Source organism: Jaculus jaculus, chromosome X (assembly GCF_020740685.1).
Source record: "Jaculus jaculus isolate mJacJac1 chromosome X, mJacJac1.mat.Y.cur, whole genome shotgun sequence".
NCBI lineage: Eukaryota > Metazoa > Chordata > Mammalia > Rodentia > Dipodidae > Jaculus > Jaculus jaculus.
Window position 1 is genome coordinate 6,644,445 of NC_059125.1, and position 25,463 is coordinate 6,669,907.

The 25,463-nt window shown below is 41.7% G+C and overlaps 1 pseudogene; it reads right to left on the reverse strand.

The window, feature by feature from the left end:
- Window positions 1-167: 167 nt before the first annotated feature.
- LOC123456642 lies at window positions 168-24,055 on the reverse strand (annotated as a pseudogene).
- Window positions 24,056-25,463: the final 1,408 nt, after the last annotated feature.

Consider the following 25,463-nt stretch of genomic DNA (forward strand, 5'->3'; position numbering starts at 1 on the left):
ATTAGAAAATCGTGTAGTGTCAAAGGAGTAAACCACAAGCATTCAAGCAATGTTGTCAATTAGGCAATAAAATGTCCTACTGAATGTTTCTTCTTTGTCTAATTACTGCATACACTGGTAGCAACTTTGAAATGAGAAAGACTTTACACTCCTTTTTTTTTTTCTGTTTACAACAGAACAGGAAACAAACTGAAACATAAGCCCTGTTATACATTGACAATTTTAAAGAACATCAATTATACAATGAGAAAACTAAGACAGAAGGGCTTACAGATAGCAGACGTAACAGTAAGTGGTCAGGAGACCCTCACAGGGCTTTGCGATGATAATCAGCAGAAGCCACTTTGGCAGTAAACAGAGATGCTGAATTCTTTGCCAGATATTTAAGGAAATCATGCAAATAGCCCAATAATAATGCAAGGCTTTTCTCATCAAGGGGTGTATAGGCCAACATTGCCCCAGTTCTCACAAATAATCTCAGCATGTGTGGTGCTCCATAAACCTGGGACATTGGAGCATCAGGGTGAGCCAAGAGGATTTCAGCATATTGGGGCCTTTCAAGCTTGTAGAGCAACTAAGTGCCCAACATCACATTGAAATATTCTTTTATTCCTGCCACAACTTCATTAACCGCATACTCTTTATTATCAACATTGCCCTGTGATTTCTTGCAATTTGCATATTCCTCAAGAATGGCATCTACATTCTTTTTAGCAGGGAGTTGGAATAGCTGCTTCTGCCTAGTAACTAAGTCCCAGTCCTCAACAAGCCATGGTTTTAATTCTTCAGGAATCTTCACTTTGACTTCCATTCTACTTTTAAATGCCTCCTCACTTTCAAAAGTGGGGTCTGCCCGAGCCCTCTTCTTCCATGGGGGCTGGGGTACTTCACTGGTACTGCCACCGTCTCCATTTCCAGGAGTCTTCTTGTTCTTTCTTGTCTTCCTCACAGATCCTGAAGGGGGATTCTCTGCAGAACAACCCCCTCCCCGCCATCTTCCTGGAAGAGCTGGTTCAAGACTCTTAGCCTGAGAACCAGCAGACTTCTTTCCTGAGGTAGCTCCTCTCACTGAAAATCAAATGCCTCAGCCTCCCCTGTGCTGAGATTAAAGACATGCGCCATCACACCTAACTGTTGCTGTATATCTTACTTGCACTTTTGATTTAGTTGGAATTGAAAGTTCTAATGTGGTAGAATAGGATGGAAAAGACATTAAGATTACCATATGAAAGAACTCATTTAGCAGGAAGATGGAAACTCCTTCAAAGGCTAAAGTCACAGACATGTACAGAAAGGGTGCCCACAACACAAATATCTCAATCAGCCTGGCATTGGTGCATTGGCACTTCTCCAGCTCTGGCCTTCTTCCGTTGTCAGATGTGCTTCTGTCTCTTGCTCTTAAAATATATTTTTATAAATATTTTATTTATTTGACAGAGAAAGAGGTGGAGAAGGAGGGAGGGAGGGAGGGAGGGAAGCCGGGGAGAGAGAGAGAATGAATGGGCATGCCAGGGCTCCAGACGCATTTGCTCCCTTGTGCATCTGGTCAACGTGGGTCCTGGGGAATCAAACCTGGGTTCTTTGGCTTTGCAGACAAACGCCTTAACTGCTAGGCTATCCCTCCAGCCCTGCTGTTCCCTCTCTCACTCTCTGTTTTAAAGATTGTATTTTTATTTATTTATTTAATAGAGACACACAGAGAGAGAATGGGCACACCAGGGCTTCTACCCATTGCAAACAAACTCCAGATGCATGTGCCACCATCTGATTCTGGCTTACGTGGGACCTGGAGAATTAAACCTGAGTCCTTAGGTTTCACAGGCATGCACCTTAACCGCTCAGCCATCTCTCCAACCTTGCTATTCTCTCTTGATAAACTATCTCTGTTTCTATACTAGCCATGTGGTCCTGGTTCATTTCCTTGTTCTGGGCACAGAAACCTAGAAATCCCAGCATGCCTCTTCTGGACTCCAGTGTCCACTATAACACTAGGTCCATGGTCATCTATTCTCTGTTAGGTCAGGACCAGGTATTGGTACTCACCAGTGCTCCTCTGAGGGCTGAGGTTCTGCAAGCTGTTGATGCTGCACTAGTGAAGTGAGATGTGGAGGGGAGGAAAAGTATATATATTTTTTAATTTTTAGTTTTGTTTTTTTCAAGGTAGGCTCTCATTATAGCCCATGCTGACCTGGAATTCACTCTGTAGTCACAGGCTGGCTTCAAACTCACAGTGATCCTCCTACCTCTGCCTCCTGAGTGCTGGGATTAAAGGCGTGCACCACCATGCCCAGTAAAAAATATTTTTTCTTTGCTCATCTCACATTCATGGCTCAGTCTCCTATGATGAAACCAGATTTGTAAAAGGAAATCACCTTTATTTTTAATATAACTTTTATGTTTCATGGGAGCCTTCATAAGGAAACACCAGTAAGAAACATAAACCTGAGCACAACAGGTCTGATGAGGAGTTATGGGGAATATAATAGGGCAAAGTGTATGGTGATTACAATGATTGCCTTCTGGTATAAGTGTTATCAGAGTCCTTTATTTTATTATTATTTATTTTCACACATGTACACACACACACCAGGGCCTCTTGCTGCTGCTACCAATGAGTTTCAAACACATCTGCTGCTATTTTTTTTTTTTTTTGAGGTAGGGTCTCACTCTAGCCCAGGCTGACCTGCAATTCACAATTTAATCTCAGGTGGCCTCGAACTCACCCGTGATCCTCCTACTTCTGCCTCCCGAGTGCTGGGGTTAAAGATGTGCACCATCATGCCTGGCTGCATCTGCTACATTTTGTGTATGGTTTTATGTGGGCACTGGAGAGTTGAACCCAGGATGGCAGCTTTCACAAGCAAATGCTTTTACGTGCTGACCTATTTCCCCAGCCTATGGTACCAAAATCTTAAGGCTTATATTGCTTTCTATGCTCAACTGTAGACCCAGGACATAGAACTTCGTAAAAAGGCATAGATTTATTCAAAGCTCTTGCTGAGGAGAGTAGAGGAGACTTTTCCATCTCAAGTTTCTATTTTCTGTGGGGCACTGGCATGCAAAGGGCCTTTATGGGAGAAAAGGTGGATACAATGGACCAATTGTGCCTGGAATGATGAACCCTAGGAGTGGGGGCAAAAATATTTACCAGATCAGAGTTGATACAAAAGTTTTGGTAAAGAATAAACACTGTGAGGGCTGGAGAAATGGCTTAGCGCTGGAAAGATGGCTTAGCACTTAAGCACTAGCCTGTGAAGCCTAAGAACCCTGGTTCAAGGCTCAATTCCCCAGGACCCACATTAGCCAGATGCACAAGGGGGCACATGCGTCTGGAGTTGTTTGCAGTGGCTGGAGGCCCTGGTGCCCCTGTTTTCTCTCTGTGTCTGTCACTCTCAAATAAATAAAAATAACAACAAAAGAACAAACACTGTGAGGGCTAGGAGATGGCTCAGAGGTTAAAGGTGCTTGCTTATAAAGCCTCCAGGTCTGGTCATTTCCCCAGCCATCCACATAAAGCCTCACCACCCCCTAAACTGGCTTATGTGTCTAGTCTTCCTTGCAGTGGTAAGAGGTCCTGATGCGCCCCAACACACACACACACACACACATGCCTGCATGAAAGTTAATAATTAGTTAAAAGAATAGACCCTGCAGACAGAAACATAACAGGTGAATATGCAGAGAATCACTCTCTTGAGGGGGAGTTGGATCCTTTCACATTCACAGCCTTGCCTCCTGGGCTTTTTGTAGGGGTTCTGTTTGAGTAGATGAGAGGTGGGTAGCTCACTATCTTGAGGTAGCAAATGCTTCAGCACCACTTGCCATCCTCCCTGAGACTGGCCATTTATGGTGAAGTGTCAGAGGTCATGAGGAGTTTGTACCACTGGGTAAAGCTCCAAGCCATGAAGGGTTCGACTTCTAGAGAGTGGGAGAATTTGCTTTGTATTTACAGTCCTTTTGTCTGTATGCTGAACAACAAAACCAAGTTCTAGGGCTGGAGAGATGGCGTAGCAGTGAAGGTGATTGCCTGCAAAACCTAACCACCTGAGTTCGATTCCTTAGTGCCCATATAAAGCCAGATGTACAAAGCCAGATGCATCTGCAGTTCATGGGTGGTGGCTGGAGGACTTCATGTGCCCATCCTCTCTATCTCTTCTTGCAAATAAATAAATAAATAAATAAATAAATAAATAAATAAATAAATAAATAAAAGTATTTGAAAGTAAAGAAAACCAAGTTCTAAGCAGGGTCTTCCTCTCTAGACTTCATTTCTTCTCTTCCTCAGAATGAAGCTTTACATCCTTGGGGCCACTACCTGTATCTCTTCAGACAGATGTTATTTTTCTGCAATTTAATTCATATGAGCCAAGGAGATGGAGTGTTACAGAGGTTTCTTAAATATTTTTTTAATTTTTTTTTATTTGGGCTGGGCATGGTGGTGCATGCCTTTAATCCCAGCACTCAGGAGGCAGAGGTAGGAGGATCACCGTGAGTTCAAGGCCACCCTGAGACTACATAGTGAATTCCAGGTCAGCCTGGGGCAGAGTGAGACCCTACCTCAAAAAACCAAAAAAAAAAATTTTGTTTTGTTTATTTGACAGAAAGAGAGAGAGAGAGAGAGAGAGAGAGAGAGAGAGAGAGAGAAAGAGAATGAGAATGAATGGGCTCACTAGGGCCTTCAGCACCTATAAATGAACTCCATATGCATATGCTGCCTTGTGTATCTGGCTTACATGGGTCCTGGGGTATTAAACCTGGGTCCTTTGGCTTCACAGGCAAATGTCTTTACCGATAAGCTATCTCTCCAGCCCTTTTAAATAATTCTAAACATTTTATTTATTTATTTATTTATTTATTTATTTATTTATTTATTTATTTGAGAGAGAGTGAGAGGAAGATAGAGGGAGAGAATGGGCATGCCAGGGCCTGTAGCCACTGCTAACAAATTCCAGATGCATGTGCCACCTTGTGCATCTGGCTTTACGTGGGTACTAGAAAATCAATCCTGTGTCCTTAGGCCCTGGTGCACCCATGTATACTCTGTGTGTGTGTGTCAAATAAAAATAAATAAATAAATAAATAGAAAATATTCATCATGCCATAGTGCCATATTTGGGGACAGTGTGCCCTGAACCCCATCATCAATAGCATTTTTTTTTTGAGGTGGGGTTTCACTCTAGGCCAGGCTGTCCTGGAATTCACTATGTAGTCTCAGGGTGACCTTGAAATCACAGTGATTCTCCTGTCTCTAACTCCCAAGTGCTAGGATTAAAGGCATGCACCACCACACCAGGATTCTTTTTTAAAAATTTTATTTATTGAAGAGGGGGAGATTGAGAGAGAGAGAATGAGAATGGGCATGCCAGGGCGTCCAGCCATGGCAAACAAACTCCAGATGCATGCGCCCTCTTGTGCATCTTGCCTATGTGGATCCTGGAGATTCAAACCAGGATCCTCTGGCTTTGCAGGGAAATGCCTTAACCACTAAGCAATCTCTCCAGCCCCACACCAGGCTTTTTATAAGTTGATCTAAAAGATGATGGTATGATCCAGGGATGCCATTTAGCTTCATCCTTCTGAGTTGGGCTTACTATCTATACTTGTGGTTTCTTCACTTGTTGGATTATTTTCTTTTTTTCCCCATTTTTAATTTTTTGCCAGTCCTCTAATTCTTTCTTTTTATTTTTTTATTTTTTTCTTTTCACAATTTTTATTAACATTTTCCATGATTATAAAAAATATCCCATGGTAATACCTCCCCCCCTGCACATTCCCCTTCGAAATTCCATTCTTCATCAGATTACCTCCCTATCTAAATCATTGTGCTTACATATATAAAATACCAACCTATTAAGTACCCTCCTCCCTTCCTTTCTCTTCCCTTTATATCTCCTTCTTAACTTACTGGCCTCTGCTACTAAGTATTTTCCTTCTCATGCAGAAACACAATCAACTGTAGCTAGGACCCACATATGAGGGAGAACATGTGGTGCTTGGCTTTCTGGGCCTGGGTTACCTCACTTAGTATAATCCTTTCCAGATCCATCCATTTTTCTGCAAATTTCATAACTTCATTTTTCTTTACCACTGAGTAGAACTCCATGGTATAAATGTGCCACATCTTCATTATCCACTCATCAGTTGAGGACATCTAGGCTGGTTCCATTTCCCAGCTATTATAAATTGAGCAGCAATAAACATGGTTGAGCATGTACTTCTAAGGAAATGAGATGAGTCCTTTGGATATATGCCTAGGAGCGCTATAGCTGGGTCATATGGTAAATCAATCTCTAGCTGCTTTAGGAACCTCCACACTGTTTTCCACAATGGCTGGACCAGATTGCATTCCTACCAGCAGTGAAGAAGGGTTCCTTTTTTTCCACATCCCCGCCAACATTTATGATCATTTGTTTTCATGATGGTGGCCAATCTGACAGGAGTGAGATGGAATCTCAATGTAGTTTTAATCTGCATTTCCCTGATGACTAGTGACGTAGAACATTTTTTTAGATGCTTATATGCCATTCGTATTTCTTCCTTTGAGAACTCTCTATTTAGCTCCATAGCCCATTTTTTGATTGGCTTGTTTGATTCCTTATTATTTAACTTTTTGAGTTCTTTGTATATCCTAGATATTAATCCTCTATCAGATATATAGCTGGCGAAGATTTTTTCCCATTCTGTAGGTTGCCTCTTTGCTTTTTTCACTGTGTCCTTTGCGGTGCAAAATCTTTGTAATTTCATTAGGTCCCAGTGGTTAATTTGTGGTTTTATTGCCTGAGCAATTGGGGTTGTATTCAGAAAGTCTTTGCCAAGACCAATATGTTGAAGGGTTTCCCCTGCTTTTTCCTCTAGCAGTTTCAAAGTTTCCGGTCTGATGTTAAGGTCTTTAATCCATTTGGACTTAATTCTTGTGCATGGCGAGAGAGAAGAATCTATTTTCATCCTTCTGCAGATATTTATCCAGTTTTCAAAACACCATTTGCTGAAGAGGCTGTCTCTTCTCCAATGAGTATTTTTGGCATTTTTATCGAACATCAGGTGGCTATAGCTACTTGGGCTATTCTGTTCCACTGATCTACATGTCTGTTTTTGTGCCAGTACCATGCTGTTTTTGTTACTATGGCTTTGTAGTATAGGTTAAAATCAGGTATGGTGATACCACCAGCCTCTTTTTTGTTGCTCAGTATTATTTTAGATATTCGAGGTTTTTTGTGATTCCAAATGAAGTTTTGGATTGTTTTTTCTATTTCCATGAAGAAAGCCTTTGGAATTTTGATAGGGATTGCATTAAATGTGTAGATTGCTTTAGGTAAGATTGCCATTTTCACGATATTGATTCTTCCAATCCAGGAACAAGGGATGTTTCTCCACTTTCTAGTGTCTTCTGCAATTTCTCACTTGAGTGTTTTAAAGTTCTCATTGTATAGATTCTTTACTTCCTTGGTTAGGTTTATTCCAAGGTATTTTATTTTTTTTTGATGCAATTGTGAATGGGAGTGATTCTCTGATTTCATCCTCTGTGTGTTTGTTGTTAGCATATATGAAGGCTACTGATTTCTGTGTATTTATTTTGTATCCTGCTACATTGCTGTAGGTTTTGATCAGCTCTAACAGCTTGCTAGTAGAGTCTTTAGGGTCCTTTATGTATAGAATCATGTCATCTGCAAATAATGATAACTTGATTTCTTCCTTTCCAATTTGTATCCCTTTTATGTGTGTCTCTTGCCTTATTGCTATGGCTAAGACTTCCAAAACTATATTAAATAAAAGTGAGGACAGTGGACACCCTTGTCTTGTTCCTGATTTTTGTGGAAAAGCTTCCAGTTTTTTCCCATTTAGTAATATGTTGGCTGTAGGCTTGTCATAAATAGCCTTTATTATATTGACATATGTTCCTTCTATTCCCAGTCTCTGTAGGACTTTTATCATGAAGGGATGTTGGATTTTGTTAAATCCTTTCTCTGCGTCCAATGAGATGATCATGTGATTTTTGTCCTTCATTCCTTTTCATAATGTGTTACATTTATAGATTTGCGTATATTGAACCATCCCTGCATCTCTGGGATAAAGCCTACTTGGTCAGGGTGAATGATCTTTTTGATATACTCTTGTATTCTGTTTGCCAACATTTTGTTGAGAATTTTTGCATCTATGTTCATGAGGGAGATTGGCCTGTAATTTTCTTTTTTTGTTCTATCTTTGCCTGGTTTTGGTATTAGGGTGATGCTGGCCTCATAGAAGGAGTTTGGTAGAATTCCTTCTTTTTCTATTTCCTGGAAAAGCTTAAGAAGCAATGGTGTTAGCTCTTCCTTAAAGGTCTGGTAAAATAGAGCAGTGAATCTATCTGGGCCTGGGCTTTTTTTAGTTGGGAGATTATTGATAACTGTTCGGATCTCCATGTTTGTTATAGGTCTATTTAAGTGATTAATCTGATTTTGATTTAATTTAGGTAGGTCATATAGATCAAGGAAATCATCCATTTCTTTCAGATTTTCATACTTTGTGGAGTATATGCTTCTATAGTATGTCCCTATAATTTTTTGAATTTCTCTGGCATCTGTTGTGATGCTACCTTTTTCACCTCTGATTTTATTAATTTGTGTCTCTTCTCTCTTTGTTTTGGTCAGATTTGCTAAGGTTTTATCAATCTTGTTTATCCTTTCAAAGAACCAACTCTTTGTTTCATTAATTCTTTGGATTTTTTTTTTGTTTATATTTCATTAATTTCTGCCCTAATCTTTAGTATTTCTTCCCATCTACTGATTTTTGGTTTGCCTTGTTCTTTTTCCAAGGCTTTAAGGTGAAGCATTAGGTCATATACTCGTGACCTTTCTAATTTCTTTTTTTGAAATTATTTATTTATTTATTTATTTGAGAGCGACAGACACAGAGAGAAAGACAGACAGAGGGAGAGAGAGGGAATGGGCGTGCCAGGGCTTCCAGCCTCTGCAAACGAACTCCAGACATTTGCGCCCCCTTGTGCATCTGGCTAACGTGGGACCTGGGGAACCGAGCCTCGAACCGGGGTCCTTAGGCTTCACAGGCAAGCGCTTAACCGCTAAGCCATCTCTCCAGCCCCTTTCTAATTTCCTAATATAGTCACTTAAGGCTATATATTTACCTCTTAGAACTGCCTTCATTGTGTCCCAGAGATTTTGATATGTTGTGTTCTCATTATCGTTTGACTCTATAAATTTTTTGATTTCCTTCTTGATTTCTTCATTGACCCATTCATCATTTAGTAGTGTATTGTTTAGTTTCCATGATTTTGTGTATGCTCTATAGCCTTTCTTGCTACTGATTTGTAGTTTAATTCCAATGTGGTCAGATAGAATGCAAGGAATTATTTCAGTTTTCCTGAATTTGTTAAGATTTGCTTTGTGTCCTAATATATGGTCTATTTTAGAGAATGTTCCATGTGCAGCTGAAAAGAATGTATATTCTGCAGCCTTTGGATGAAATGTCCTGTATATATCTGTTAGGTCCATTCCTTCTATGACCTCATTTAGTCCAGATGCTTCTCTGTTTATTTTTTCCTGGGATGACCTGTAAATTGATGAGAGTGGGGTATTAAAGTCACCCACCACCACTGTGTTTGGTGTTTTCTGTGACCTTATTTCTAATAGTGTTTTTTGGATGAATTTGGGAGCCCCTATGTTAGGTGCATATATGTTTAGGATTGTAATGTCCTCCTGTTGGAGTGTGCCCTTAATCAATATAAAGTGACCTTCCTTATCTTTCTTGAGTAACGTTGGACTGAAGTCTACCTTGTCAGATATTAGGATAGCAACCCCTGCTTGTTTTCTAGGCCCATTTGCTTGAAGCACCATTTTCCAACCTTTCACCCTACCATAACATCTGTCCTTTGTAGAAAGGTGAGTTTCTTGGAGACCACAAATTGTAGGATCCTGCTTTTTAACCCTGTCTGCAAACCTATGTCTTTTCATTGTGGCATTGAGGCCGTTGATATTAAGAGATATTATTGAAAGGTGTGTATTTATGTTTGCCATTTTTTGGGGGTTCCGGTTATACCTGTGCTCTCTTGTGTTTACTAGTATTTGAGTATTGCTTGTTTTTTCTAGGTTCCTTATATGTGTGCTTTTCTTTCTCTTTAGCATGGAGGATTCTTTCAAGTATTTTCTGTAGAGCTGGTTTTGTCTTCAAATACTCCTTTAGCTTGCTTTTGTCATGGAATATCCTTATTTCTCCATCTATTTGAATGGATAGCTTTGCAGGATAAAGTAACCTTAGTTGACAGTTGTTATCTTTCAGAACTTGGAATATAACACTCCAAGCCCTTAGGGCTTTTAAAGTTTTTGTTGAATAATCTGCTATAATCCTGATGGGCTTGCCTTTGTAGGTAACTTGATTTTTCTCTCTAACTGCTTTCAATATTTTTTCTTTGGTTTGTGTGTTTGGTAGTTTGATTGTAATATGGTGAGGAGAGTTTCTTTCCAGGTTTTGTCTGGCTGGGGTTCTAAAGGCTTCCTGCATCTGCATTGGCACCTCTTTCCCAATTTGGGGGAAATTTTCTTCTGTGATTTTGTTGAAGATGCCTACTATGCCTTTAGAGTGGAATTCTTCTCCTTCTACTATGTCCTGAATTCTTATATTTGATATTTTCATAGTGTCCCAAATATTTTGAAATTCCCACTCATACTTTTCTATAAGTTTGTCTTTCTTTGTTGGAATGTATTAGATCTGCCACCTGGTCTTCTAGCTTAGATATTCTGTCCTCTCCTTCATCCATTCTACTGGTGAGATTTTCTACAGAGTTTTTTATTTCATTAACTGTGTTCTTCATTGCTGGTAATTCTGACTAGTTATTCTTTATTATTTCTATTTCCTTATTTATGTCTTGTATTGCCTTCTTTAGTTCATTAAATTGGTGTCCTGCATCTTCTTTGATTTCCTCTTTGATTCCTTTGATTTCCTCTTTGATTTTTTCTTTGATTCCTTTGATTTGTTCTTTGACCTCTTTGAACATATTTATGATCATTCTTTTGAAATCTTTCTCAGGCATTTCCTCTAACTTGTTCTCACTGGAGGTCATTTTGATGCATTAATACTTTTAGGTGGATTTATATCGTCTTGCTTTTTGTGTTTCTTGTGTTATAATGTATATATTTTTGCATCTTGGATTAAGTTAATGCTTGGATTTTCTAGCTAGCTGGGTATTCTTAGCTGTATCAATTGATCTGATGTTATATATCATCAAGGTAGGAGCTTAAGGTGTTAGGTGTGGCTCTTAAGACTCTCAGAGTATCTCTAAAGGTGTTCCTAGGGCTGGAGAGGTGGCTTAGCAGTTAAACGCTTGCCCGTGAAGCCTAAGGACCCCGGTTCGAGGCTTGATTCTCCAGGTCCCACGTTAGCCAGATGCACAAGGGGGCACAAGCGTCTGGAGTTTGTCTGCAGTGGCTGGAGGCCCTGGCGCGCCCATTCTCTCTCTCTCTCTATCTGCTTCTTTCTCTCTCTGTCACTCTCAAATAAATAAATAAAAATGAACAAAAAAAAAATTTAAAGGTGTTCCTAGGGGTTGAGTTTCCCTGCTATGGGAGTATTCAAGTAGGCTGAGTGGAATAAAATACAGGTAGATTCTAAAATTTAACTAAACACTGTACACATTCAATAAAAAACAGCCCCAAGTATGTATGTAAGAGTAGTTATTATAATGACCAGATCCTCTCTCAACAAAGAGGTTAGGATTTCCTGTCTGTTGAGGGATCCAAGTCAGCTTATGACCAAGTGAGACCCTTCCCTGGTGCAATCCCAGTTACCTTGGATGATTTTGGTCTCAGTCAAGTTGCTGCCTGGGTCGTCGTGCTGCTGTTCTGATTTCTGGAGCTGGGCACTGGCTTTTCCTGTGGGGCAAATCAAGCCTGGCAAGTGTGGCCCTACAGATCAGCACCCCCACTGCTGGAACTGCTGCTGCTAAAGCTGCCACTGCTGGTTCTGTCACCACTGCTCCTGAACCTGCTGCTCCTGGGTCCACCACTGTTGCTGCCTCTGCTGCTGCTACTGTAGCTGCCACTGCTGGAGCCACCGCTGTTGCTGAAGCTGCTGCTGCTGGGTCCATTGCCGCTGATTCTACTGAAGCTGCTGCTGCTGGATCTGCTGCTGCTGCCTCTGAACCTGCCGCTCCTGGGTCTGCTGCTGCTGGGTCTGCCGCTGCTGCCGCTACTGGATCTGCTGCTGCTGGGGCCACTGTTACGGGTGCCAGAACCGCTGATGTTGCTGCCGGACTCTGCTTCTGCTTGGGTCCCGCAGGCAGCTCAAGTTGGCATGGCCGGGTCCCTGGACCACTGCTCTATTCACTGGAACTGGGCTCAGGTGGTGGGGGAGGGGCGGGAGCCACAGCTGCTCTGGTTCTCTCGCTGCTCCACGTGTTCTTCTACCTCGTGGTCTGCTCCTCTGTTGCTCACTGCCGCTCTCCCTTCACGTTTCCTGAGTTGCGGAGAGCGCGGTGTGAGGGGAAGCTCCCGCACCTGGCTTTTCCTATGGCTCAAGCTGAGCCTGGTGACTTTCTGGTGCACCGCCGCTGCTGCAGATGGCGGAGCTGCCGGGGCCGCTTTTGCCGGCCTGTGCGGGCTCTGGATGCTCTGGATCTCTCCTACTTCTCCGCTGCTGCTTCAATTTCCTATACACCTCAGTTTTTAGTAAAAGTGTGCATATTGCTGAAGTTTTTTGGTCTTTTTTCCCCCCTAGGCTGCTTTGGTGTGGTACCTATGCCACCATCTTAACTGGAAGTCAATGTTCCTTTTTTAAAAAGATTTATTTTTATTTATTTATTTATTAGAGACAGAAAGAAAGGGGGATAGAGAGAGCGAGAGAGATAGAGGGAGAATGGGCGTGTCAGGGCCTCCAGCCACTGCAAAAGAACTCCAGACACGTGCCACCTTGTGCATCTGGCTTATGTGGGACTTGGAGAATTGAACTTGGGTCCTTAGGCTTTGCAGGCATGCACCTTAACTGCTAGGCCCTGGTTATGTTTCTTTATAGTTTTTTCATTTGGTATTGTGAATAAAATTTCTTGGAGCATTGCCATTCTTTCACCTCACTACTTAAATAAAAGTTGTTTTATTGACAACTACCATGATTATAAACAATATCCCATGGTAATTCTCTCCCTCCCCCCACTTTCCCTTTTAAAACTCCACTTTCCATCATATCCCTTCCCCCTCTCACTACCTTACTACTTTTGTGTTATGAGGGGAGACATGAATAGTGTGAAGAGAAGGCCATTAATAAGAAACCAGAAAATAGAGGCAGACTCTTGCATAAGCTTGGCCCAGGACCCCTAAATTCTTAATCTTGGAATGATATAACCTGGCACCACAGAGCAGCAGCTCAGAGTTGCTGCCCTCCACCCTTTGACCAAGACTGCCCTGTTCCCACAACCTTGATTTGCATGGCAGAGATTGTACGATAGGAAATTCAACTGAAAATTATATATATAGCAGCTCATGCTAACCTCCCAGAACTTCCAGCTGGCCAATCAGGACTGTCCTTCATGTGACATGAATTACATGCAAAGTAACCCACATCCTAGCTGCAAAAGGACTTCTCCAAAATGGAGAATCCCCACGCCCTTCCCTCATACTATAGACATTATTTCAATCAATGTTCTTCCTTCTTACCCAGTTTTATTTGTTATTATTTTTATTTTTCGAGGTAAGGTCTCACTCCAGCTCAGGCTGACCTGGAATTCACTACATAGTCTCAGGGTGGCCTCGCACTCTCGGCAATCCTCCTACCTCTGCTTCCCGAGTGCTGGGAGTAAAGGCATGCACCACCACGCCTGGCTCTTACCCATTTTTTTAAAAAAAATATTTATTTATTTGACAGAGAAAGAGAGATAGAGAGAGAGAGAGAGAATGTGTGCACCAGGGCCCCCAGCCACTGCAAACGAACTCCAGACGTGTGCACCCCCTTGTGCATCTGGCTAACATGGGTCTTGGGGAAATGAACCTGAGTCCTTTTGGCTATGCAGGCAAATGCCTTACCGCTAAGCCATCCCTCCAGTCCCTTCTTACCCATTTTTAACATAGTGAATGAACTGACACTCTTCCCTTAGTCTAAAGTGTGTGTATGAATTTTTTAAAAGACTTAACAGGATTTGCGTGTGTGTGTGTGTGTGTGTGTGTGTGTGTGTGTGTGTGTGTGTGTGCATGTTATGTGCATGTTATGTGCATGTTATGTGCATGGTCAAGGGTGTGTCAGGGAATTGATCCCAGGCAGAAAACCTTTGCAAGCAAATACCTTTAACTGCTAAGCCATTTCGCCAGCTTCTAAAGTATGTTTTTATTGAGTACCTACCAGATATTAGTGGAAAATATTTGCTATTTGGCCTTTTGTGGAAAGAGATTACTGATCTAAAGAGTAGGATGCAAGAAATGTTTAACCTATAGTGGAATCCAAGCTTAAAAAAAGACTTTTCTAGTCCACGTAGTAAAAACAATTTCTTAAAAAAACATGCATAATCAGGGCTGGGGAGATGACTTAGCAGTTAAGGCATTTGCCTGCAAAGCCCAAGGACCCAGGTTCGATTCCCCAGGACCCACACAAGCCAGATGCCCATGGTGGCTCATGCGTATGGAGTTTGTTAGCAGTGGCTAGAGGCTCCAGGGTGCCAATTCTCTCTCTCTCTCAAATAAATAAATAAAAATAAAATATTTTTTAAAATGCACAGATTCTAAATTGAAAGGTTATGGAAATGTCTCTTATTAACTTTGTGCCCAAAACCTTATTCTCTTCCCTGGAGTTCATATTATCTGTCAGGTGAATGTGTTAAGCACTAGACTATAGAATCCTGCAAGTTCATATTATCTGATTGTTCTTGGTTCTTCCAGAAACATCTCATGCAAGGTGTTTTTTCTTTTCTTCTTTTTGAAATGTGGTTTAAGAAGCATTCTTGGGGTGGAGGGATGGCTTAGTGGCTACGCTCTTGCCTGTGAAGCCTAAGGACCCCGGTTCAAGGCTCGATTCTCCAGGACCCACATTAGCTGGATGCACAAGGGGGTGCACACATCTGGAATTCATTTTCAGTGGCTGGAGGTCCTGGCACACCCATTCTCTCTCTCTCTCTCTCTCTCTCTCTCTCTCTCTCTCTCTCTGCCCTTCTCTCTCTGTTTGTCTTTCTCAAATAAATAAATTAAAAATGAACAAAAAAAGAAGCATTCTTGTTCTAGATAAGATTCTATTTCTCTATTAAGCGGAAAAAGAAGAATAATGAGAAATGCTGAGGAAACAGTGTACAGGGCAAGGCTAATAGTTTAGTCTGTCATAGGAATTGTGTGCATGCTAACACCCTGGCTTGATGCAACTGAAGACAGTACACAGGCATAGTTCAACTGCGGAAGACTTTAATGCAGTGCTCAAACTCAATCCTGTGGGGTGGGTAGGAGTTGAGTAGATGCATCTTGGATTATGAATGTTGGCAAGATCAGTTGTTGGCTAGCATCCCAGACATGTCCCAAGGATGTTCCTGAAACACAGTGTTCCAACCTCAAATGATGCTGCCAAGATTTGAGGAGTTTTGAAAGAAGTTGTCACCAGAGTTTTAAGGGCAAAAGCCTGGCTTCTGGGAGCCCTCCTCCGTATCCCCTGCAAAGCTAGACTCAGCCACTTGCCTCTTAATACAGTGATGAAAGAGATCACTAATAGTGAAAAGGAGAGAAAAGGAAGCTTATTCAAAATGGTCACATTGAGAAGAGAGAATCCCAACTCCATTTTCAAGGTCCTGACATGAACTTTGGGTTGAAGTAGATAAAGAACTGGGGTGTGGACAGAGGAGTAGGGGGTATGCTTAATTAAGTAGCCCTGACCAAGGTGTGGTCTGATTGATCATTGTCCCAGTTTTGGTCTGAAGAGGTCGTTATTGCTGAGCTGGGCATGGTGACACATGTTTGCAACCTGAACATTTGGGAAGCAGAGGCAAGGAAAAGTAGGAGTTCAAAGTCATCCTTGGCTACATAGTAAGTTTGAGGCCAGCCTCAAAAAACAGCCAAACTAGTAATACATGTATCATGTAGGGTTTTTTGTTTGTTTGTTTGTTTTTTGAGGTAGGGTCACACTGTAGCCCAGGCTGACCTGGAATTCACTCTGTAGTCTCAGGGTGGCCTCGAACTCACAGCGATCCTCACACCTCTGCCTTCTGAGTGCTGGGATTAAAGGTGTGTGCCGCCATGCCCAGCATCCAGCAATGGTTTTGGTGCACTCATACTTGGTTTGTCATGCAAGACCTTTTGAGGGTGAATAGAAGTTTGGTCACCTTCCCCCAGGGAAAACGTTTCCTGCACTATTTACTTCTTACTGATGTGGCCACATTGAATAAATTTTTCTTTGCTTGCCCCCGTTACTGGTTTCTTCTAGTGAGTAATTGAGGGTGACCAAGTCCAACTGGTTGGGGCTGCCCTAAAAACTTTGATTACAAAAGGCATGGTATTTTGCTAAGTTGACGTAGAATTCTTGCTCAAACCGCTTTTCATGAGGTCAGAGAGGAACCCATGTTCAGACCTAGTCAAAGAGGACTCAGAGAAGATTGACTATAGTTAGGTCAAGGAGTCTTTGCAGGCCCACCACTTACTTAAAATCTTAAAGCTACATATATTTTGTTTGCTTGTTTTTTGAGGTAGCGTCTCTTTCTAGGCCAGGCTGACCTGTAATTCACTATTGTAGTTTCAGGCTGGCCCTCAGCTTAGAGCGATCCCCCTACCTTGGCCTCCCAAGTGCTGGGATTAAATGTGTGTGCCCCACCATGCCCAGCTTCATTTTTTTTTTGTTTTCTTATTTATTTGTAAGAAGAAAGGAAAGAAAGAGAGGGAGAGAGAGAGAGAGAGAGAGAGAGAATGGGAATAAATATTGGCAGACCAGAGCTTCCTGCCACCGAAATTAAACTCCAGATGCATACATTGCTCCCTGCATCCGGTTTTATGTGAGTACTGGGGAAATCAAACCCAGGCTGTCAAACTTTGCAAGCAAGTGCCTTTAACCACTGAGCTACCTCTATAACCCTATATTTTTGTGTTTATATATATTTTATGTTTGGACTGAAATCAATATAATAGGGCTATGCATGGGGGTTCGACAATCTGTCAAATTGCTTGTTTCCTTGAGTGGTTCCCTCAGTTCCCTAGTGCTACACACTGAGTCTGTATTTTTATTTTTAAGTTTTGGAGACAGGGTTCTCATGTAGCTCAGGATAACCTTGGCCTTGCTATGCTGCAGATGGCCTTGAACTCCTGATCCTCCTTCCTGGCTCCATATCTCAAGTGCTGGATTTATAGGAACTTTTTCCACCATGCCTGGCACTGCCTCTGGTTCTCTCCTTTTCTCTTTCTTCTTTGTTTCTATGGCACTGAAGATTGAACCTAAGGCCTTATACATATGAGGCAAGCACTTTACCAATGAGCTACATCCATAGCCCTATTTCTTTTTCCTTAAAATTCCTTGATGCCAAATACTGTCCTTGGAGGGAGAAGAGACATCGTTAGTTGGGGTTGCCACTCTGGCATCGAGGGTTCATTGCCTGTGACTTGTCAGGGAAATTCAGTTGACAAGTTCATTTAGAAACCCCTTAAGAACATTTGCATTTAGTGAGGGCTTTCTGAATTCAGAGGAGAATAAACATCAAGAGCAGAAAGTAACTGCTGGAGTTTTACTTCTATATTCTGTCCTTGATGTAGGCATGATTTAAAAAATAGCTTCAGAAGCCAGGTGTGGTGACACATGCCTTTAATCCCAGCACTTGGGAGGCAGAAGTAGGAGGATCACTGTGAGTTCAAGGCCAACCTGGGAATACACAGTGAGATCCAGGTCAGCCTGGGTTAGAGAGACCCTATTCTCAAAAACAACAACAACAAAACAGCTTCATGTTTAAGCCATTGTTCATTACAAATTTGGCCTTGCTGAACATTAAGCCTGAATAAAATGGAACTTTTAAATTAAAAATGTTGAAGCTAAAGGAAGGGAGGAGGGTACTTAATAGGTTGATATTGTATATATGTAAGTACAATGATTGTTATGGGTAGGCAATATGATGGAGAATGGAATTTCAAAGGGGAAAGTTGGGGGGGGAGGGAGGGAATTAACACGGGATTTTTTTATAATCATGGAAAAAGCTAATAAAAATTAAAAAAAAAATGTTGAAGCTAAGCCAGGTGTGGTGGCACACGCCTTTAATCCCAGCACTCAGGAGGCAGAGGTAGGAGGATCGCCAAGAGTTTGAGGCCACCCTGAGACTATATAGTGAATTCCAGGTCAGCCTGAGCCAGAGTGAGACCCTACCTCAAAAAAAAAATGTTGAAAGCCGGGCGTGGTGGCGCACGCCTTTAATCCCAGCACTCGGGAGGCAGAGGTAGGAGGATCGCTGTGAGTTCGAGGCCACCCTGAGACTCCATAGTGAATTCCAGGTCAGCCTGGGCTAGAGTGAGACCCTACCTCAAAAAAAAAAAATGTTGAAGCTGGGTGTAATGGTAAACACCTGTAAGCTTAACACTGAGAAGGTTGAGGCAGGAGGATGGAAAGCTTGAGGATAGCCTGGGTGACATAAAGAGACTACCAAGAAAAGGAACCATTGAAACGTGGATAATTCAGGGCCTTACATATGCTAGGCAAACATTGCACCACTGAGCTACACCTGAGCAAACATTTAAAAAAATATTTTATTTATTTATTTGATAGAGAAAGAGGGAGAGAGAATGGGTGCCCCAGGGCTTCCAGCCATAGCAAAAGAACTCCAGACACATGGTCCTCCTTGTGTATCTGGCTAACGTGGGTCCTAGAGAATCAAACCTTGAACAGGGGTCCTTAGGCTTCACAGGTAAGCGCTTAACTGCTAAGCCATCTCCCCAGCTTTTTTTTTTTTTTTTTTTTTTTTTTGGGTCAAGGTCTCATTCTAGCCCTGACTTGGAATTCATACTGTCGCCCAGGCTGGCCTCAAACTCATGTTGATCCTCTACTTCCCAAGTGAACCACTAAGTTTTTTTTTTTTTTCACTAAGTTTTTTGTTTTTGTTTTTGTTTTTTTTTAGACACAGAGTTTCATGTAGGCCAGACTGGCCTTGACTCACTATATAACTAGGGCTGATTTTGTACTTCAGATCCTCCTGCTTGTACCTGTCAAGGGCTGGATTACAGGTGTGTGCCACTACACTCAGCTAGAACTCTTTTCGTGGCTCTCCTGATTCTGGACTAAGTTGGCTTGATGGTACATGAATATGATTCTTTTAAAATCGAAAACAGAATAAAGGCAATCTAGGAAGCCTGCAGCAGGCTGGGAGTGTATAATGTGAGCGTCCCAATCATAGTTTTTTTTAAAATGTCAGTTAATCCAGTAGAGACATAGGAAAAGGAGGAGACATATTCTCATTGCATAGATAAAAATGTGTTTTTAATTTTGTTATGAGACAATGAGCGAGCAAGTGAGAGAGAATTGGCACACCGGGGCCTCTAGCCACTGCAATCAAACTCCAGGTGTGTGTGCTATATTGTGTGCATGTGTGACCTGGTGCACATGTACCACCTTGTGCGTCTGGCTTATGTGGGATCTGGGGAGTTGAATGTGGGTCCTTAGCCTTTACAGGCAAACACCTTAACTGCTCAGCCATCTCTCCAGCCCTGAAAATGTCTTTTTTTGTTTTTAAAGGAATCAGGGCTGGAGAGATGGCTTAGAGGTTAAGGCATTTGCCTGCAAAGCCCAAGGATCCTGGTTTGATTCTTCAGAACCCATGTAAACCAGATGCACAAGGGAGTGCATGTGTCTCTCTACCTCTTTCTCTTAAATAAATAAAATATGTTTTAAAAATAAGGAATCTTTTTTTTCCTCCAAAAGACACACCTGGAAGTGACCTTATAGTTCAAGAAATCCAATCTGGTTATTGCCATAGCTTGTTTAACTTTATGAAATCCCACTTTATGATAGCAATCAAAGATAAAATAGCCAAGTTATGAAATAAGCTTAGATATCCATCAACATATAATGGATAAAGAAAGTGTGGCACATAAGAACAAAGGAGTTTTATTCAGCTAGAAAGGGAAAGAAGGTCTCAGTAGATAGTTCAGTGGGTAAAGTGCCTGCCTCACAAACATGAGTACCTGAGTTCGAGCCCCACAATGTAAAAATGCCAGGTGTAATCATAGTGCTGGGGAGACGGAGACAGGAGGATCCCTATGACTGGTTGGCTAGCTACTCTAGCCTTATTGGTGTGCTCCCGTCCAGTGAGAGACCCTATTTCAAAGGAGATAAATGGTATTCCTTAGGATGACACTCAAGGTTATTCTCCAGTCTACATTTACGCATACACACACACACACACACACACACACACACACACACACACACGAATGTGCATATGTACATATGCATGCACACAATACACATACACACATAAAAAGGATGCCATTTGCAAGAAAAAGAATGTAATTGGAGATCATCATATTAAGTGAAATTATCCCGATCCATAAAGAAAAATATTGGGGCTAGGAATGTTGCTCATTTGGTAGAGTGCTTACCTAGTATGCATGAAGCCCTGGGTTCCAGCCCTAGCATTGCATAATTGGGTATGGTGGCACACATTTATGATTGTAGCACTCACAAGGATGTAGAATAATAAGACCTTCGAAGCCATCCTTGGTAACAGGTCCAATTTGAAGCCATCCTGGGCTAGAAATCTTGTAAATAAATAAATAAATAAAATGTGGGGCTGGAGAGATAGATTATGATTAAGGTGCTTGCCTGCAAAGCCAAAGACCCAAGTTCAATTCCTCAGGGCTTATGTAAGCCAGATGCACAAGGTGGCACATGTGTCTGGAGTTCGTTTGCAGTGGCTGGAGGTCCTGGCATGCCCATTCTCTCTCTCTGCCTCTTTCTCTCTCTCAAATAAAATAAAATAATTAAAAAAAATATATAAATGCCTAAATAAATAAAGGGCAAATGTTGCCTATTTTCTCTCATATGCGAAATCCATATTCATATATATGAGGCAAGGAAATAGAAGGCAAGCCATTTGGGAAGAGGAACAATAACAGTGGTGGGGGAGATAAAGGAGAGAAACAGGGAGCATAACGTGATCAAAATAGATGACAGACATGTGTGAAAATGTCATAGTGGCCCACAGATTAGTGCTGCTGTCAGCTCTGGTGAGAGAAGCTTCTTTTTGCAGTGGTAACTGCAGAGTTTCATTAATGGTCAAAATGCTGAGAGTAAGTGACTGGAATGCTCAGCCAGCCTGGGCTACAGAGTGAGATCCAGGTCAGCCTGGGTTACAGTGAGACTGCCTCAAAAAACCAAAAAACAGAAAAAAAAAAAAGGAAGGGAGGGAGGAAGAAAGAAAGAAGGAAGGCGCAGTGTATTGGTAACTTTTTTTTTTTTTTTTTGAGAAAGGGCTTCATGTAGTCTAGGCTGGCCTTGAACTTGCTATGTAGGCAAGGATGACCTTGGATTTCTAATCCTCCTGCCCCCAACCTCCCTAGTGTTGGGATTGCATGTGTGTACCACCACATTTAGTTTGGGGATCAAACCTAGGACTTTGTGGCGAGTACACTCCTAACAAAGCTACATCCCCAGCCCAACCTTTTTTTTTTTGTTCTTTCTTTGTGCTTTTGGAGCCAGAGTCTCATTTATAATTCATAACTCAAGGTCATCCTCTTGTTTCACCATTTGTTTGAGGTGGGGGGGTTGTGACCCTCCTACCTCAGCCTCCCCAGTACTGGGATTAAAGGTGTACACCACCATGCCTGATATCTTTTATTTAAATATTTTATTCACTTATTTGCAAGGAGGGCAAGAGAAATGGGCATGTCATGGCCTCCAGTTGCTACAAATGAACTCCAGACACATGTGCCACTTTGTGCATATGGCTTTATGTGGCTACTGTGCAATTGAACCCAGGTCATTAGGCTTTACAGGCAAGTGCCTTAAAAGCTGGACCATCTCTCCAGTTCCTGTCTCACCCATTTTTTTTTTTTTTTGAGGTAGGGTCTCACTGTAGTCCAGGCTGACCTGGAAGTCACTCTGTAGTCTCAGGGTGGCCTCGAACTCACAGCGATCCTCCCACCTCTGCCTTCTGAGTGCTGGGATTAAAGGTGTGCACCACCATGCCTCACTTGCATTGGGTTTTCTCATCATGCTACCAGGAGAGCCATTTGCACAATCCAAAATCATTGTGTTTTGCTTTTTCACTTTTTGCTGGGCTTGCATAATTGGAACCAAGCTATTTGAAAAGGAACAAGATGAATCTTGTTGATTGAGAAGTATGTAAATATCAGCACAAACAACTGTTCCAGAGGCATCGCTTACAAACCCCAGCATCATCTCCTTCCTCTAGAGTTACCTGATTGTCCCCCTAATTCAATAGAAGCTGAACTATAATTGCCTCTTCTTTTGGGCTTTTGTTACTTGTATAACCTCGTCAAATCTCCTTGCTGTTGTGAATCATATCTCCATTGTTGGGAAGAATGACTGGCACATGGTAGATGTTTCATCAATATTGTTGAAATCAAGATTAACAAGGGACTCTGGATGTGCCTTAGTTGGTAGAGAACTGACCTAGCATGCATGGTGGATTCTATCTCCAGTACCACATAAACAGCAGTGATGGTGCATGCTGGCCATCCCAGAACTTGGGAGGCGGAGGCAGGGGGATTAGAACTTCAAGGTTATCCTTGGCTACATAATGAATTCAAAGGCAGAGTGGGATGCATAAAACCCTGCTAAAACAAAGAAAAATTAATAAATCTTTCTCCCTCTGAGAAACAATTTTTTTGACAGTCTCACCATGTAGTCCATGCTAGCCATGACTGAACTCACAGTCCTTAAAAACACATAACTTGGCCGGGCATGGTGGCACACACCTTTAATCCCAGCACTCAGGAGGCAGAGGTAGGAGGATCGCCGTGAGTTCAAGGCCACCCTGTGATTACATAGTGAATTCCAGGTCAGCTTGAGCTGGAGTGAGACCTTACCTTGAAAAACAATATATGTGCACCTCTTGTGTGCATGCATGCTGATGTCAAAGGAAGACGTCAAACATCCTCCATCACTCTTCCACTTTATTTCCTGAACCTGGAGTTTCCTGTCTTTCAGTTAGATGAGCTGACTAGGGACCTCCAGCAATGCTTCTGTCTTCATCCCCATGCAGCACTAGGGTTACAGGCATGCATGTCCATGCCTGGTTTTTAACGTGGGTGCTGAAGGTTGAACTCAGATCCTCGTGTTGGAACAGCAACTGCTCTTAACAGCCCTTCTTTCTTTTTGTTTGAGACAGTTTTATGCAGCCCAGGTTGATCTCAAATTCACTAAGCCAAGGCTGACTCCTCATTTTTTTCCCTCAGTTTCCTGAGTTCTGAGATTACAGGTATATACTACCGTGCGTAGCTCAAAAGCACATAATTCTAAAGGGATTTTCTTTCTTTTTTTTTCTCAATTTTTATTAACATTTTCCATGATTATAAAAAGTATCCCATGGTAATACCCTCCCTCTGCCCCTTCTTTCTTTCTTTATTGTTTTTTTTTTAATTTTTATTTTTTTGGGATTTCACTCTGGCACAGGCTGACCTGTAATTAACTATGTAGTCTCAGGGTGGCCTTGAACTCACTGCAATTAATTCTCTTATCTCTGCCTCCCCAGTGCTGGGATTAAAGGTGTGTGCCACCATGCCCGGCTCTTTCTTTATTTGAGAGAGAGACAGAGAAAGGCAGAGGGAGAGAGAGAGAGAGAGAGAGCGAGCAGACAAATGTACCCCCTTGTGCATCTGGATTACGTGGGTCCTGGGGAATCAAACCTGTGTCCTTTGGCTTTCCTTAACCTCTAAGCCATCTCTCCAGTCCTTTAATAGGATTTTCTAGCCCAAGCACCATGCTTAATGCAGAAGATATTTGAGTGTTTACTTGACAAATGGACACAAAATCTGTTTTCATTGGGTGCTCTCCCCTGCACGCTTGAGTGCATTGTTAGTCATAGGAGAGACCATTAGTAGCATAGCCATTACCTGGGAGCCAACTGCAAAAGCAAATTCTCAGATTTAGCGAATTGGAACTTAAAGGGATGGGACATGTATACCCTTATTTTAATACATTCAATATATTTAAAAATATTTTTATATTTATTAATTTCACACACACACACACACACACAGAGAGAGAGAGAGAGAGAGAGAGAATATGGGTGCACCAGGGCCTTCAGCCGCTGCAAACAAATCCCAGGTATGCCGCCTTGTGCATCTGCCTTACATGGGTCTTGGAGAGTTGAACCTGGGTCTTTTGGCTTTGTAGGCAAGCGCCTTAGTCACTAAGTCATCTCTCCAGCACTAAATTCAATCTTATGCACGCCAAAGTTTCAGTTCTAACTTCCCAGTGTACAACAATATGAACTCTGAAATCTACGTTGACTCATTTTTAACATATTAAAGCAATCTTGGAAGCATTAAATGACTGAATTTATAATTCCTTTCTATGAAATACCACTGATATGGAGAAGAGTAGTCACCCAAGGAAATGAAAATTTCTTTGAATTATTCTTCATGCCTGGAGTGAGAATGTATAATCAAATAGGTAATAACACCAATTTCTTCATCAGACATTATTTTGGGAGAACAGAATTGAAATGGGAATTCACATATTTATTGAGTATTAGTAATCACCACATCCTGAGGCTATAAGTATGCATAACAAATAGATATTGGTCTTCTAGACGATCAACTAGAAAAAAGAAAAAAAATGGCAACAGTGCATAAATTGTAGAAAGTATAATGCTAAGCCAAAAAAGATTAACTTACAGTATGTATATTAAATTATATACATTTTCATAAAATAAAGACAAGACTGATATAAAAGAAAATGTTAGTGCTTACATTATCATGGTAAGATTAAAAATACCTTATTTTGTCTTTGTACTCATAATTTTTACATAATGGCTGGGGATATAGCTCAGTGGTAGTGCTGGCCTAGCAAGTATCACTTCCTGAGTTCAATTCCTAGTATTAAAATAAATAAATAAACAAGAAAGAAACAAAAAACTCTTACAAAAACCTGTATTTCTTCAAAAAAGCAAAGCATCTAAAGTGATAATTGAATGATAGGAGTGTATATTTTAAAACTTTTGCCTGGTGTGGTGGCTCATGCCTTTAATCCCAGCACTCAGGAGGCAGAGGTAGGAGGATTGCTGTGAGTTTGAGGCCTCCCTGAGACTACACTGTGAATTCCAGGTCAGCCTGGGCCAGAGCAAAACTCTACTCTACTTCAACCACCACCCCCCAAAAAATCCCAAAGCCTTTAAACCTGTCTTTAAAAGTAATAAGCTTTGGGCCAGGGAGCTGGCTCAGTGGATGAAGTGTTTGCTACACAAGTGTAAGTATCTGAGTTTGGATCCCCAGCAACTTGTAAAGCTCTATGCTGTGGAGGACATCTTCAATCCCAGTGAGCCCAAGGTGAGAAGGAAGGTGGAGAGAGAAAAACCCGGAAAG